Source organism: Triturus cristatus, chromosome 1_2 (assembly GCF_964204655.1).
Source record: "Triturus cristatus chromosome 1_2, aTriCri1.1, whole genome shotgun sequence".
NCBI lineage: Eukaryota > Metazoa > Chordata > Amphibia > Caudata > Salamandridae > Triturus > Triturus cristatus.
The window spans coordinates 863563192-863577352 of record NC_140580.1 but is presented as its reverse complement, the minus strand read 5'-3'; the positions used below and the strand labels follow the sequence as shown (position 1 = coordinate 863577352).

Below are 14161 nucleotides of genomic sequence, written 5' to 3'. Positions count from 1 at the left end.
ATTACCGTTTGCCAGCCGGTTGGTCCGGAGTATGTTATGTATCATTTTTGTTGCCTCCTGTATTTCTGGCACCTGCATCCTATCATAAGGATTTAAAGTTGTTAAATAATGTGACTGTAAATAGGTATAAACGTACTCTATCAATTGACGACGTGGACCAGACTGACACCAGTTTGCAGCAGTATATTGATTTCAATTTAGGATTGTTTTTCTTCGTTGGAGCTGCCCTAAATAGTAGGAAAGTTCGAAGATTAACACGAGTGGTAGAGGCTGTGACAAACCAAACCGCTGCTGCTCTTGGGAATCTTACAGAAGAATTACAGATTACCAGAATTGTTGCATTGCAGAATCGTATGGTGTTAGATGTTATGTTAGCTGATCGAGGTGGAGCTTGTAAAATTATCGGAAGCAGTTGCTGTGTGTTTATTCCTGACCACACACCTTCAGTCTATAATGCAATTAACAGGTTGCATAAAATTGCAGCTGAAATCCATACAGAAAACGGCACTTGGTCCTTTTCTGGATGGTTCTGGGCATTGATCACTGCTTGGGGTTGGAAGGTTTTAACTGGTCTCTGTATAATTATAGCAGTTCTGTTTTCTTGTTGCATCTGTGTTCAATGTGGTCCCTTGCTCTGTTCCTTATGTGTATCATTCTGTATCCCCGATAAGAAAGCTATTGCCAATGTCACTTATCAGAAACGTTTAGCTAAGGAAGTAGAAGAGATGATGATAATTGATATATATGATGATTATTCTAACAAGCCGGATGTCTTCAGTAAATGCTGAAAGGGTCGTCTGTTGTAAATTGCAACTTCGATGTGATTAAGCATTTACTAAAGACATGAATTCTCCTGCCTTACACATGTCTCTTTTGTTATGTTGACTGAAGTCTGGACTCCATTTTGTATTGTCAGGTCTCCACGTGTGCAACACGAGGAGAGTCTTATCTTTGTGTTAGTTGCTCTTGTAATCTGCCTAGTAACAGTCTATAAATAGTTCCTTTGTCCGTCTGGCGCATGCCCAGGCTTGACCACATCTGTTATCAGTTAGTCCTTGCTTGACCATGTTTTCGCGGGCTTAAGGAGTATGTCAGCTCCGCCCACATATTGATCTTGTATTGAAAATGTCCATAAAAGGTAACATTCTTCGTCTCATGTCGTATCCTCCCACTTATGAGCCCCTCTGTTGTGTATAAAAGGGGACCGTGTATGCAAGTTCTTTGTGCTACTCTATGCAATACTGAAGGGTATTGTATGGATTGTAGGACCACCCTTAAGGGTTAATAAACTCTGTCTTTGTACTTTGCAGTTTCCGTGCCAACTTCCTTATAGATTCCTTTACAGGAGAGCGAACCCTTGTGTCCTGCGGGCCTAGCTGGGGCCTGTAATCATCAATAGCACTGTCTCTGACTCCCTCAAACAGACTTAATCACACTTAACAGAGACAAAGAGTAACAGGAAAAAGCAAATCTTGCAGTCTAGGATGCTAGAAAGTGGGAAAATCAATAGATTTTATAATACTGCCCTCACACACCCGAGAGTGTCATGCTTCATCATTGGGCCGCATCATACACCAAGGTGCAGACCAACACCTTTGGTGGAGCGCAATTTTTTAGAGTGAATGATGAAAGATGGTGGTGAGGGTAGAGTATAAAGACAGAATAGTTAGAATAAACACAAAATTGTGCTTCTCGAAGAGAAAGACAACAGATAGTCTCTCAGAGTCAAGGGACCAAAAGAAAAGCAGAAAGAAATTTAAAACTGTCTAGGGGTTGACTCTCGCACTTTTATTCTTGTCAACCTCTGGCAGGGTTAAAATAAAGAAAATGGGGTATCCAGGGCAGGTAACGACCCTATAATCCCCCTGCTAAAACCAACATGTTTCTGCCAGCTATTGGTGTGCCCAGCCGGGTCACTCTGGCATTCATCAGGGTGTTGGTCCCTTTGGTGTACCCCTTGTCGAGTACTTATTACCTTAAACGTTCGGGACAGTATACCCGTTTCGCTCTTTTTGGAAATTCCAAGAGGAAGAACATATAAGGGTTTACGAAAATTGTTCTAAACCCGGGACTGCGGGGGCGGGTGCTCTTGTCGTCACACTTACTCCAAAGAGGCACACGTTCCTCAACAAAGAGGTTGACGAACAACAGTGTAAGGACTACTGCAAGTCAATCCTCATTGACAGAGAACAGTCAATTCCTACACCCAATTAAGAACTGCCTCCAACTGTTCAAGTCTCCTGCTCCGAAAATCAGCGGCATACGAGATTGCAAATCTGAACACAGATGACAACCTTTTCTTGAGACTGCACATCATCGCACAACACCGGGAGTGTGATATGAATATTTTCTTCAGCCATGAAATCCACGATCCCTGTCTGATAAAAGAAAGCTTTGCTTTGGGAATAAGTCTGACCTAATGATGTGTTTGGTAAAGACATCAGAGAAAGAAGTACCAAACCTACTGGAATGCGATGACATTTATGATGCAACTGCATTGTTGACCAACTTGGAAGGCCTGGATGAAGAAGAGCCATCAACAGAGGTCAAAGTTTGGTATCTTGCTCCTCAGCTGGTGTCTTTGGAAGAAACAGCTGAGATAGATGTGCCAACGTCCTTTGATGTGAAGATGTTCTATGGTGCTGCTGTGGTGCACCTTCTCTCACCAACTGCAGGTGTCAGGACTTTTGAAGACTAGTTCATTGATGTTTTCATGCCTTACATAGTGCAGCAGCTTGATAGCTCAAAAAAGGTGTACATTGTCTGGGACAGGTATGTCAAAGGCAGCATTAAATACTCTGTCAGAGAGATAAGAGAAAAAGGAAAGCGAAGAAAGGTTGCAAGTCAAAATAAGATTCCAGGACAGTGCAAAACGTATTTTGTGATGCAGACAACAAACAGGAATTGTTCACGTTCCTGACCGAGAATTTCGAGAGCAGTGACTCAATACAAGTGATGAAATGCACTCCATGTACTCAAATTTCACTGTTTTCAAAAATGCTCCTGGCACAATTATATAGTGTGCAGACATGTTTTGTGCCTTGCCCCAAAGCACAGATGCTTAATTACATGAAATGTGGAGCGTCGTATAGCTCCAGCTGCCTGTCCCACGGCAAAGACATGAAATATTCCAAAGACCCAATGTTTTGTGCAAGCAGTCCGTTTTAATCACATATAGATCCATTGTTTTTTCCCAAAAATTTTTTTGGGTTTTTATTCACATCAAAGGCTGGATGATTCCTTATTTTTTCAAATGAAAAAGAAAGGCCCATCCATGGCTATGTTCTAGAGCACATATGAATCTACTGTTCATCCTGGTTGGCCACATTCACAATAACCCAATGCATTTCGAACTCTAGTCTGAACTTTTATGGCCTATTGACTGATTACACCCATTGACTAAGAGGATTAAGAATAGACGAAAATATTGCATTACGTCAAAGAGATGAGAGGGATTCCATTGTGCTATTTAAAGAACTGATGGAAATTCTACAAAGGATTGTAGATCATTAAACATTGGTTTTTATTCATTATATTATTTGATAAAACACGTTTCATATTATTTTTCATTGTTTAATAACGTGCAAATTATTTTGTTTACATCACTATGGAAATGTATTCATGTAGGTACTTTCAAAGCACATTGAGAAGGAGGGGGATAAGTATATCTTTGAGGTTTGTGGTGTTGATTGGTGTTCACAGTCACGAGTAAGGTTTGAATTTTCACGGGGCGGCTAATTAGAAATACCACACTAGAAGCAGTTCATTTGGGATTAGTCTGCATTGAGCATGTTTGCGTTGATTATACGGAGCACAGGTACAGATTAGCTTTGCACAGCACTGCCGGTCTCAGCACTAAGAAGTCACAGGTACAGCTTAGCTTTGCACAGCACTGGGGGTTTACCAGGGCGTTGGAATTTGATTCATACACATACGGTTGTGTTTAAGTAAACATGGGGAACACTTTATTTTTTATGTTGTTTGTACCTTTGATGTTTTAGTTACAGAACTGTTTATGGGTGTAGGTGGGGATCATTTTTAACACGGATTTTAGGAAATGAGGGTATTGTGTAATAACATGGGTGAGAATTTATTGATTGGCAGGAATTCACCTAAGGGGTCAAGTCACATTCAGTTTAAGTTTTATGTGAGTTTGTCCAGACAACTGATGTTCGTTTGAATTTTTCAGTTACCCCTGACAAAGGGCTGTAGAGCCCGAAATGCATTGGGTGATATTGTGAATGTGGCCACTCACGATGAGAAATAGATTCCTAGGTGCTCTAAAACATAGCCACGGCTGGGCATTTCTTTTGCATTTGAAAAAATTAGGAATCGTGCAGGGTTTAATGCGAATGAAAAAAAAAAAACTTGGGAAAAAACAATGGATCTAAATGTAATTAAAACCAGACTACATGACTAAAAGATTGGGCTTTTGAAATATTTCATGTCTTTGCAGTGTGACTGTCAGCTCAGCGCAACTGATGCCACAACTCCATGTGGTTCAAATGAATTTGCTCAATCGTTCCTCACGCCATCATTGTAAATTATTTAGTGCTGAACCACACAGTCTCTTGTATATTGTCAGGCTGTCAGCAGCGCAAGAGAGAAGGGCAGGCTACTAACCTTTTCGCAACAGCCAGCGGGGACGACAACCAGTAGAGAGGCCTCCCTATTCGCCAGGATATTACCCTCCACAGCGTAGGATGCACTCCTGTGGAAGGCAGCACCCCGGGGAACAGGGAAGGGAATAGAAGATCAGGAAATGCTGTGGTTTAGTTGGGAATGGTCTAGGCATCTGTCACCTTCCTTCTACGGGCGGACTGCAGAATGACAAAGACAGGGACATGTGTAACGACCATACATGGCATACATCTAGACACAGGCATGTATATATATACACGTATAGACCACTCACAAGGATTGTGAGTGGTCTGAAGGTCGTTGTCCTGGAGGTATGGGATTCCCAATCCGCACGAATATTATATTAGCGCCAATTGCCAGGAAACCGTAAATGCCATGGACCCCAAGCAGTAATTGCTGAATCGGCAGTTAATGCACCTGGCTGTTAAACACCAGAGCCTGGGTGTAGTTCGATAATCCCTGCACGATTTAGACAGTCATTACCAACAGGGCATGGTTATCCTAATCACCTAAGAAGGGTATATGGAGGAAAGTATAAACGGAAGCGACCTAGCGATGAAACACACTGCTGCGTGATCACACCCTGAAGTATTGTCTCGCGTTCTGCTGTGCGTTGTCAATCACGCACTTCGCACTCATTACCTGCGTCCCGTGCACGGGTCCGTTCCGGTATCGCAGGTATGCTAGGATTCAAGTCCACGGAGCACAGGGGGTAGGGTTCCACACCCCGAGGCGGGAAGGAAAGCGTCCGCCCTCGGAGTGCTGTGGCGACGCCTCCCACCTCTCCAGCGGGAAGGAAAGCGTCCGCGCACGGCAGAAGCGTCGAGCTCAACTTAAAGTTGCTCCGGTCCTCAGCGGGAAGGAAAGCGTCCGCGGAACTGTGGGTCGATGTGAGGCGGCCGATAGAGCGGAAATAGAGCGTCCACTATCGGCCCGGATCTTATTTGGATTGTCAAGCACTCACCCTCTGCGGAGGCGGTGCTTATATGGAGGCGGTGTACTTCCTGTTCCTTCATCGGCATGGGCTGGGCCCCACGTCCTTATGGGAGTTGGAGTGCAGCAGGCTTCTGCACCACACTCGTCTGTGCCCATGTGCACAAAAGGATTTATAGGGGTGAGAGCAGACCGGGGCATGCGTGAGGTAATGGAGAATCGCTACAGAATCCCCTCTCAAGGACCGCCGACTCGGCGGGCGACCCGGCTTACCCGGATTGTTCTCATGAAACTGTTCTAGCAAGTCCGGGCAGTGGAGATTCTGTATGGGTTCCCATGTCCTGTCTTCCACCCCATACCCTTTCCATTCTACGAGATACTGTACCCGCCCCCTCACTTTTCGGGAATCCAAGAGTTTGTGGACCTCATACTCTTCTTGGCCCTCAATATCTATAGGTGGAGGTCTTTCTGGCAGTCTCACGGTCGTGGGGCAGGGTTGGAGCAAGGACACATGGAATACAGGGTGTATGTGCCACGCCGGGGGTAAAGTCAATCTCATGGCAACAGGGTTAATGACCTCCTCGATGCTGTAAGGACCGATATATTTGGGTTTTAACTTGCCTATCCCCTTTAAGTGTACGTGTTTTGTGGCTAGCCAGACCTTGTCCCCCACCTGATACTCAGGTTTTCTCGTTCTTTTCTTGTCGGCAAAGCGTTTCTGTGCCGCCTGTGCTGTAACAAGATGTTGTTTGGCATCCAGTAGGACCGCTCTAAGGTGTGCATGATGCTCCTGTATGCTCGGGAGGTTGGTGGTAATTGGCCACTCGAAGGGAAGCATGTTTGGGTGGTGGCCGTTGAGACAAAAGAAAGGGGAGCAGCCCAACGTGGCATGTTCCGCATTGTTGTAGGCGAACTCTGCCATCCATACTAACGTCACCCAATTCGTGGTGTTTTGTAGAGAAAAACACCGGAGGTACTGCTTCAGTGTTTGGTTGAGGCGTTCTGTTTTTCCGTCCGTTTGTGGGTGGTAGCTGGAAGAAAAGCGAGCTTCTATTCCCATAGTCTTACACAAGGCCTTCCAGAAACGGGAGGTGAATTGCGTTCCACGGTCTGTAATGAGGACGTTGGGAATTCCATGAGCTCTAACTACATGCTGTAGGACAAGAAGGGCTAGTTCAGAGGATGTGGGTAGTCCTGCTAACGGTATGAAGTGCCCCATCTTAGTTAAATGGTCCACTAGAACTAGAATTGTGGTGTACCCTTGGCATGGGGGCATTTCTACAATAAAATCCATGGACACTGTATGCCAGGGTCTAGGAGGGATAGGTATCGGGTGAAGCAGCCCTGTCGGCTTCTCATGCCTGGCCTTCCCTTGCGCGCACACAGAACAGCTCTGTACGTATTCCCTGGTGTCCTCCCTCAGAGATGGCCACCAGAAGGCACGTTCAACACAGGCTATTGTCTTGTGGATTCCCAGATGTCCTCCCAACATAGAATCGTGTGCCCACTTCAGTACTTGGAGCTGTAGGTCGGGGATAGGCACATATAAGGCATGGTATTGATACAGTAAACCAAGGTTTATGGTCCTATGGTTGGGGTCCTCTCTAAGCCAGGTCTGCGCATCCACTCCAGTCAAGGAGGACCTGACTCCTTCCACAAGGTCCTTTGAGGTCAGTAGAGCAATGGACTGGTTCTGGAACACTCCTTCTGCCAGCATAAACGGAGTTTCGGGGCCTTCCAATGGTATGTTGTCTTCCGTGTTCATACGGCGGGAAAGGGCATCCGCCTTGCCGTTTTGAGGCCCCGGGCGGTACTTTATCACAAAGTCGTAGTCCGAGAAGAAAAGAGTCCAACGCAACTGGCGAGGGGTGAGAGCTTTGGCCGTTTTCAAGAACAACAGGTTGCGGTGGTCCGTATAGATCTCGATGGTATGATGGGCCCCCAAAAGGTAATGCCTCCATTCATCGCACGCTCTTTTTATAGCCAGCAACTCCTTGTCGGAGATAGAGTAGTTCACTTCGCTGGGGTTGAGTTTCTTCGAGAAATACGCCACAGGATGTATTTGTCCCGTTTTAGGATGTCTTTGGGACAACACCCCTCCTGGGGCGTGTTGGGAGGCATCCATCTCGACTATGAAAGGGAGTTGTGTGTCAGGATGTCTTAGAATGGGGGCTTGTGTGAATGGTGCTTTTAGCAGCTGGAAAGAACGTTCAGCCTCCTCGCTCCAAATGAACGGCATGTTTTTTCTCAAGAGACAGGAAATAGGGTGTATTATCTTAGAGAAATCCTTAATAAAGTGACTGTAATAATTGGCAAACCCTAAAAAGCTTTGTACGGATTTAACTTGTTGAGGGGTTTTCCACTGGGTGATGGCCTCGACCTTGCCTGTTTCCATTTGGAAGCCCTGGGCGTTGATAACGTACCCCAAAAAGACTACCTCCTGGACGTGGAAATAGCATTTCTCTAGCTTCGCGTACAACTCGTTTTGGCGTAGTCTGTTGAGGACTTCTTTCACGTGGTTTACATGGTCTTGGAGACAAGAGGAATAAATGAGGATGTCGTCTATGTAAACCACGCAGGTAGTGTCTAGTAAGCCTCTCAGCACTTCGTCCATAAAGTATTGGAAGGCCGCCGGGGTGTTGCGGAGCCCAAAGGGCATCACCCTATATTCAAAAAGCCCAAACTTAGTCCGGAAGGCTGTCTTCCATTCGTCCCCGCTTTTTACTCTGACCAGGTGATACGCGCCTCTGAGATACAAATTCGTAAAATAACGGGCTCCTTTGAGTTGGTCCAGAAGAACCGGAATCAGTGGTAGAGGGTATCTGTTCTTCACGGTTATGCTATTAAGTGCTCGATAGTCGATGCAGGGTCGAAGCTCGTTACAGTCTTTCTTCGGTATGAAGAAAAGTGGGGAAGAAGCCGGCGAAGAGGAAGGTACGATAAAGCCAGATGCCAGGTTCTCCTCAAGGTAGTTCTTTAGGTAAAGGGTCTCGGGTTCTGTTAGCGCATACACTCTGCTGCATGGGATGTCCGCTCCCGGTATCAATTCAATGCGGCAATCATATACCCTGTGAGGAGGAAGCCGCGTAGCCTTCTGTTTATCGAAGAGAGGTAGGTATTCTTCATACTCCTTTGGCAGGGTCCTGGTGTCAGAAACCGGCTCTTGTGCACATGCTATGGCTAGAAGACATGCTTGGGTATTCGATGTCCTATCCAGAGGTGCTGTATCCTTATTACAATACTTTTCACAGTACTTCGAATCTAGGGCAACTGTCCGTGCTGCCCATCGCACTGAGGGATCATGTAGTGTCAGCCATGGCATGCCGAGGACAAGTCGGAATTGCGGCGTGTCTATAAGATCGAACTGGATGTATTCCTGGTGCCACGCGTTGAACTGCATCAACACGGGAAGAGTATGCGACGTGACTGGCCCAGAGGTCAGCGCAGATCCGTCCACCGCCTTTACGTATTCGGGTTTTTTCTTCTTTTCCCAAGGAACACCGATGGTCAATGCAAACCCCCGGTCCATGTAATTCCCCGTTGCACCTGAATCCAACAGTGCATCTACTTCACGTGGGTTTTCCGTAGCTACCCACAGAGTGACGCTAACACAGAGATGAGCCACCGCTGGTTAAAGAGTGTTAGCTATAACTGAAGAGATCGAGGCACGTCGTTCGCCCGACCCAGTGATCTCCCTCTGGCTCGGACTCTTCAGTTTTCTGCCGATTCTTGTGTTCCCATTACTGCTGGTCTCCTTGGGGAAGCAGTACGCTCGGGGAGTTGAGCTCTGGCCCTACATTCTCGGATAAAGTGCCCTCCTTTTCCGCAATATAAGCACAATTTCATCTTCCTTCTCTTTTCCTTTTCTTCTATGGTGAGGGGCCCTCGAATGCCTCCTATCTGCATCGGCTCTGCCCCTTCTACAGCCTTAGAGTGTTCGTCCATGACTTGCTTTGGTTTTGGGTACCAACCTCGAGGGTCGCCTCTGCTCTTGTCTGCTTTTCTTTCCTGTAACCGGTGATCTAATTGGACGGTAAGATCAATCATCTCCTCACAGGTATGAGGCAGCTGCACCACTTGTGCGAGCACGTCCTTTAGCTCACCCTTCAAACCCTGATAGAGTTGTTCTTTTTTCCTGAGGCCAGTCGGTTTCCACCACTAGCCGGTTAAATGAGGTTATGTACGTCAATAAATCTTGGGATCCTTGACGAAGGGTAAGTAGTTCGCGGTCCAAGGTTAGCATGTGCGATTTGCGGTCGAACAATTTCCTCATTGCCATACAAAAGTCAGGGAATGAATGCAACACGGGATCGTTTCTCTCCATCAAAGGTATGGTCCAACTGGCCGCATTGCCTCCCATGTATGAAATCATAAAAGCGGTCTTTGCCACGTCGTTCTGAAAGACAGCGGGTTTACACAGAAAATGGAGCCTGCACTGGTTGAGGTAGGTTTTGAATTTCTTAGGGTCTCCAAAGACCGCTCGGGAGGTGCCAGCGGAACCCCTGCGTTTTGGATCACGTGTACCGTAGGGGTTGGGTCTGAGGATGTTGATGGAACAGGAGGTACTACAAAAAACCCACCCTCACGTGTGGTGACAGGAGAGGGGGGAGGGACTGCAAGCCCTGGAGGAGGAAGGGTGGCTTCCCTAATATAGGAACCCGTGCCAGTGCCCCTACCTGACAGTCCCGCCACCTCCCTACGCAACGTGCTCACTTCCTTTCTAAGGTCCTGGCTTTCTAACCGGGAGGTCTGAACTTCATGCTGCAGTGCCGTCAGGCTCTCCAGCAGTGAGGAGTAAACCACATTGGTGTCCATCGTCCGGGCTGGTCTTTTGACTTGGGCTTGACAATCTGTCAGGCTGTCAGCAGCGCAAGAGAGAAGGGCAGGCTACTAACCTTTTCGCAACAGCCAGCCGGGACGACAACCAGTAGAGAGGCCTCCCTATTCGCCAGGATATTACCCTCCACAGCGTAGGATGCACTCCTGTGGAAGGCAGCACCCCGGGGAACAGGGAAGGGAATAGAAGATCAGGAAATGCTGCGGTTTCGTTGGGAATGGTCTAGGCATCTGTCACCTTCCTTCTACGGGCGGACTGCAGAATGACAAAGACAGGGACATGTGTAACGACCATACATGGCATACATCTAGACACAGGCATGTATATATATACACACACGTATAGAGCACTCACAAGGAGCCTGAAGGTTGTTGTCCTGGAGGTATGGGTTTCCCAATCCGCACGAATATTATATTAGCGCCAATTGCCAGGAAACCGTAAATGCCATGGACCCCAAGCAGTAATTGCTGAATCGGCAGTTAATGCACCTGGCTGTTAAACACCACAGCCTGGGTGTAGTTCGATAATCCCTGCGCGATTTAGACAGTCATTACCAACAGGGCATGGTTATCCTAATCACCTAAGAAGGGTATATGGAGGAAAGTATAAACGGGAGCGACCTAGCGCTGAAACACGCTGCTGCGTGATCACACCCTGAAGTATTGTCTTGCGTTCTGCTGTGCGTTGTCAATCACGCACTTCGCACTCATTACCTGCGTCCCGTGCACGGGTCCGTTCCGGTATCGCAGGTATGCTAGGATTCAGGTCCACGGAGCACAGGGGGTAGGGTTCCACACCCCGAGGCGGGAAGGAAAGCGTCCGCCCTCGGAGTGCTGTAGCGACGCTGCCCGCCTCTCCAGCGGGAAGGAAAGCGTCCACGCACGGCGGAAGCGTCGAGCTCAACTTAAAGTTGCTCCGGTCCTCAGCGGGAAGGAAAGCGTCCGCAGAACTGTGGGTCGATGTGAGGCGGCCGATAGAGCGGAAATAGAGCGTCCGCTATCGGCCCGGATCTTATTCGGATTGTCAAACACTCACCCTCTGCGGAGGCGGTGCTTATATGGAGGCGGTGTACTTCCTGTTCCTTCGTCGGCATGGGCTGGGCCCCACGTCCTTATGGGAGTTGGAGTGCAGCAGGCTTCTGCACCACACTCGTCTGTGCCCATGTGCACAAAAGGATTTATAGGGGTGAGAGCAGACCGGGGCATGCATGAGGTAATGGAGAATCGCTACATATATATTTTCACATTTTTGTCACTGTGCGCCTTTCGCTGTTTTCACTTTGTCACTTGCGTCGCCACTTATATGTGTCACGAGCACATTTGTGCCCCAAGTCCAAATTGGGCTGATATGCCTACAGTGCTGTTACAACTGTATCGTTTTTATCTTTGCTTCTAAATATATGATGCCATGAGCACAGTTGAAAAAATTGTTGCGAGTCTCCCTTCTTCCTTCCTCGTAATGTATTTTACATACTGATTGAACTGACTCCCCTAATGATACCAATTGAGATATTGTTGTTTTTTGTTGTCAGCTGGAGCTGCAAGATGCTCCACATTTCACGTAATAAAGGGAGAAGTGACAACACATGGAGGTAGCATTCTGGTCAGAGGCAGTAACTGATCCATGCCAGCCTGTAACCGCGAAGAGGCAGATACAAGACTGGTCTTACATGAACACCATGCCCTGCAACAAGGCTCTGTGTCTCTTTTGGTCAGCACTGTGTACACCGATGTTGTAGTGATTTTGATAGGAAAGTTTTACCAGCTACAAGGTTTGTGTCCCAAGGCCAAAATCTGGGTAGCATTCGGTACAGGGAGGAATTTTTCCTACATCCACATTAATGTCATCACTCAGACCTTGGAAAAGGAGCATTCCACAGCCTTGCCGGTGTTTCTCAGCTTCACTGGCTTTGACAATGTCTTGGCATTCCTTGGAAAAGGGAAGAAATCAGAATGGATGGCCTGGAAATCTTATCCGATGGTTACAGCAGCCTTCCCCAACATTGCCAGGAATCCATTCATAGCAGTGGATATTCAGAGTGACAGATTTCGAATTCACCATAATCTTGTACCAGAGAACATGCCAACTGGATTCAGTAAATGAAGCACGCAGAGAAATGTTTTGTCAGCAAAACAAGACAATGAAAGCCAACTCACCAACACAGTCTGCTCTTCTTGAACATACAAAGTGTGCTGTTTACCAAGCAGGGATCTCGTTCACATGCGACATACCTCAGCAGGAACTAACCACTCCGGAGGGATGGGGGTGGAAAACGGACAGAAACAGTCAGTGCTGGACCCCATTGTGGACAGCATTACCAGTGGCATCTAAGGCAAGTCATCTACTTGTCAAGTGTGGTTGCAAAGCTAGAGCTGGTTGCACAGGCATGGGTGCTTGCAAGAAGGCACTGTGGACCTGCACTGAACTTTGCAAGTGCTATTGCATCAGAAACTGAGCTCACAAAAAGATTTATTTGGAAAGTTTCTTAAACATAGAACATATCTGCAGATTTCAAATTGTTGTTCTTACTTTTGATTTTTTTTTTTATTCATTTAACACAGTAGAAATCTGCCTCTAAATGAGTTATATATCATGCAAACCTTCCTATCTTCTTCTGACCACATCCACCAGACAGAGTCAGTGCGAGTTAGAGGGAACAGGACCCACTCCACATGAGCCAGGCAACCTGCGTCCTATATGCCACGCAAGAGAAAAAACTCGCACTCCCAGGAATTACTGCCATATCATTTTTAATTACACGGCTGACGCATTTCGACCTCCACGGTCTTATACATACATTCAGTCTTCTTTTACTTTTCCTTCATTTCCTCTCCTGAAGTCAATAACAGAAGTATTAATGCTTATCCTGTTCCTCTGTGCCTGTTGCGCAGCCCGATTTCAGAAAAATGTCACATGACAGGATCCATGAGCACTGATCTTGTTGATCCTACCAAAAACTATTAGCATATGGCCAGACAAAATTCCACACAGTGTGTTGCTTTTGTCCAACCTGTCCCCTTTATCTTGTTAAGGGACCTCACTAGTAGGGTCACATAGGGGATTTTGGGTGCATCTGTGTCATGTGGCTCTCTTTCTGGTCACGTGCCATCGGTTCTCCTCGTGTGGACATTGGTTCCCCTGGGTTACTGTAACCTGTTTCAGATCACATTGCCTATGCCGTAATAACATACAGTTCTCTTGCGGTTAAACATACAAAGCGGTAGTAGGGGTTAACAAGATCGCACTTCCTACCGTACACACAAATGTAAGTGGGTTGTCACAACTGGAATGAGTAAGAGGTAAGGGGCATTGTGCTATTTGATATCAGACACCCTACTACCAATTGTGTCGAAAAGGGCGATGGACCCAAGAGGCCACCGCTCATAACATTTATACAAAAGATACCACAGCACTCTGAATGTAGTCCAGTTAGCCAATTTAATGCAATGAGTCAGGATCACGATAAATTCAATCCAAGGTCTGTTTATTGTGTGTATCTTGAGGTCTTCAGTGACAAAGAAATATCAAAAGGCACAGCCAACACGTGTTTCGTCACCTGTGTGCCTTCTTCAAGGCAGCAGGATTGTACAATACAATAAAAGGCAGTCCAAACCTTTATACTCTGGTATCTCTATGCCTGCTGGTGGGAACTGACATACTTAGTAAATGTGAAAGATTAAGCAAGAAAATGAAAAGGTTAAAAAAATCCTTGAAGTATATCAGTAGTCATGACACCCTGGTATGTGATTG

The 14161-nt window shown here is 46.7% G+C and overlaps 1 long non-coding RNA gene across 1 annotated transcript in view; it reads right to left on the bottom strand.

Annotated features, from left to right (window-relative positions):
- LOC146868177 (uncharacterized) overlaps nt 1-14161 on the bottom strand; it is a 108626-nt gene that overhangs the window by 93473 nt on the left and 992 nt on the right. The window lies entirely within an intron of this gene.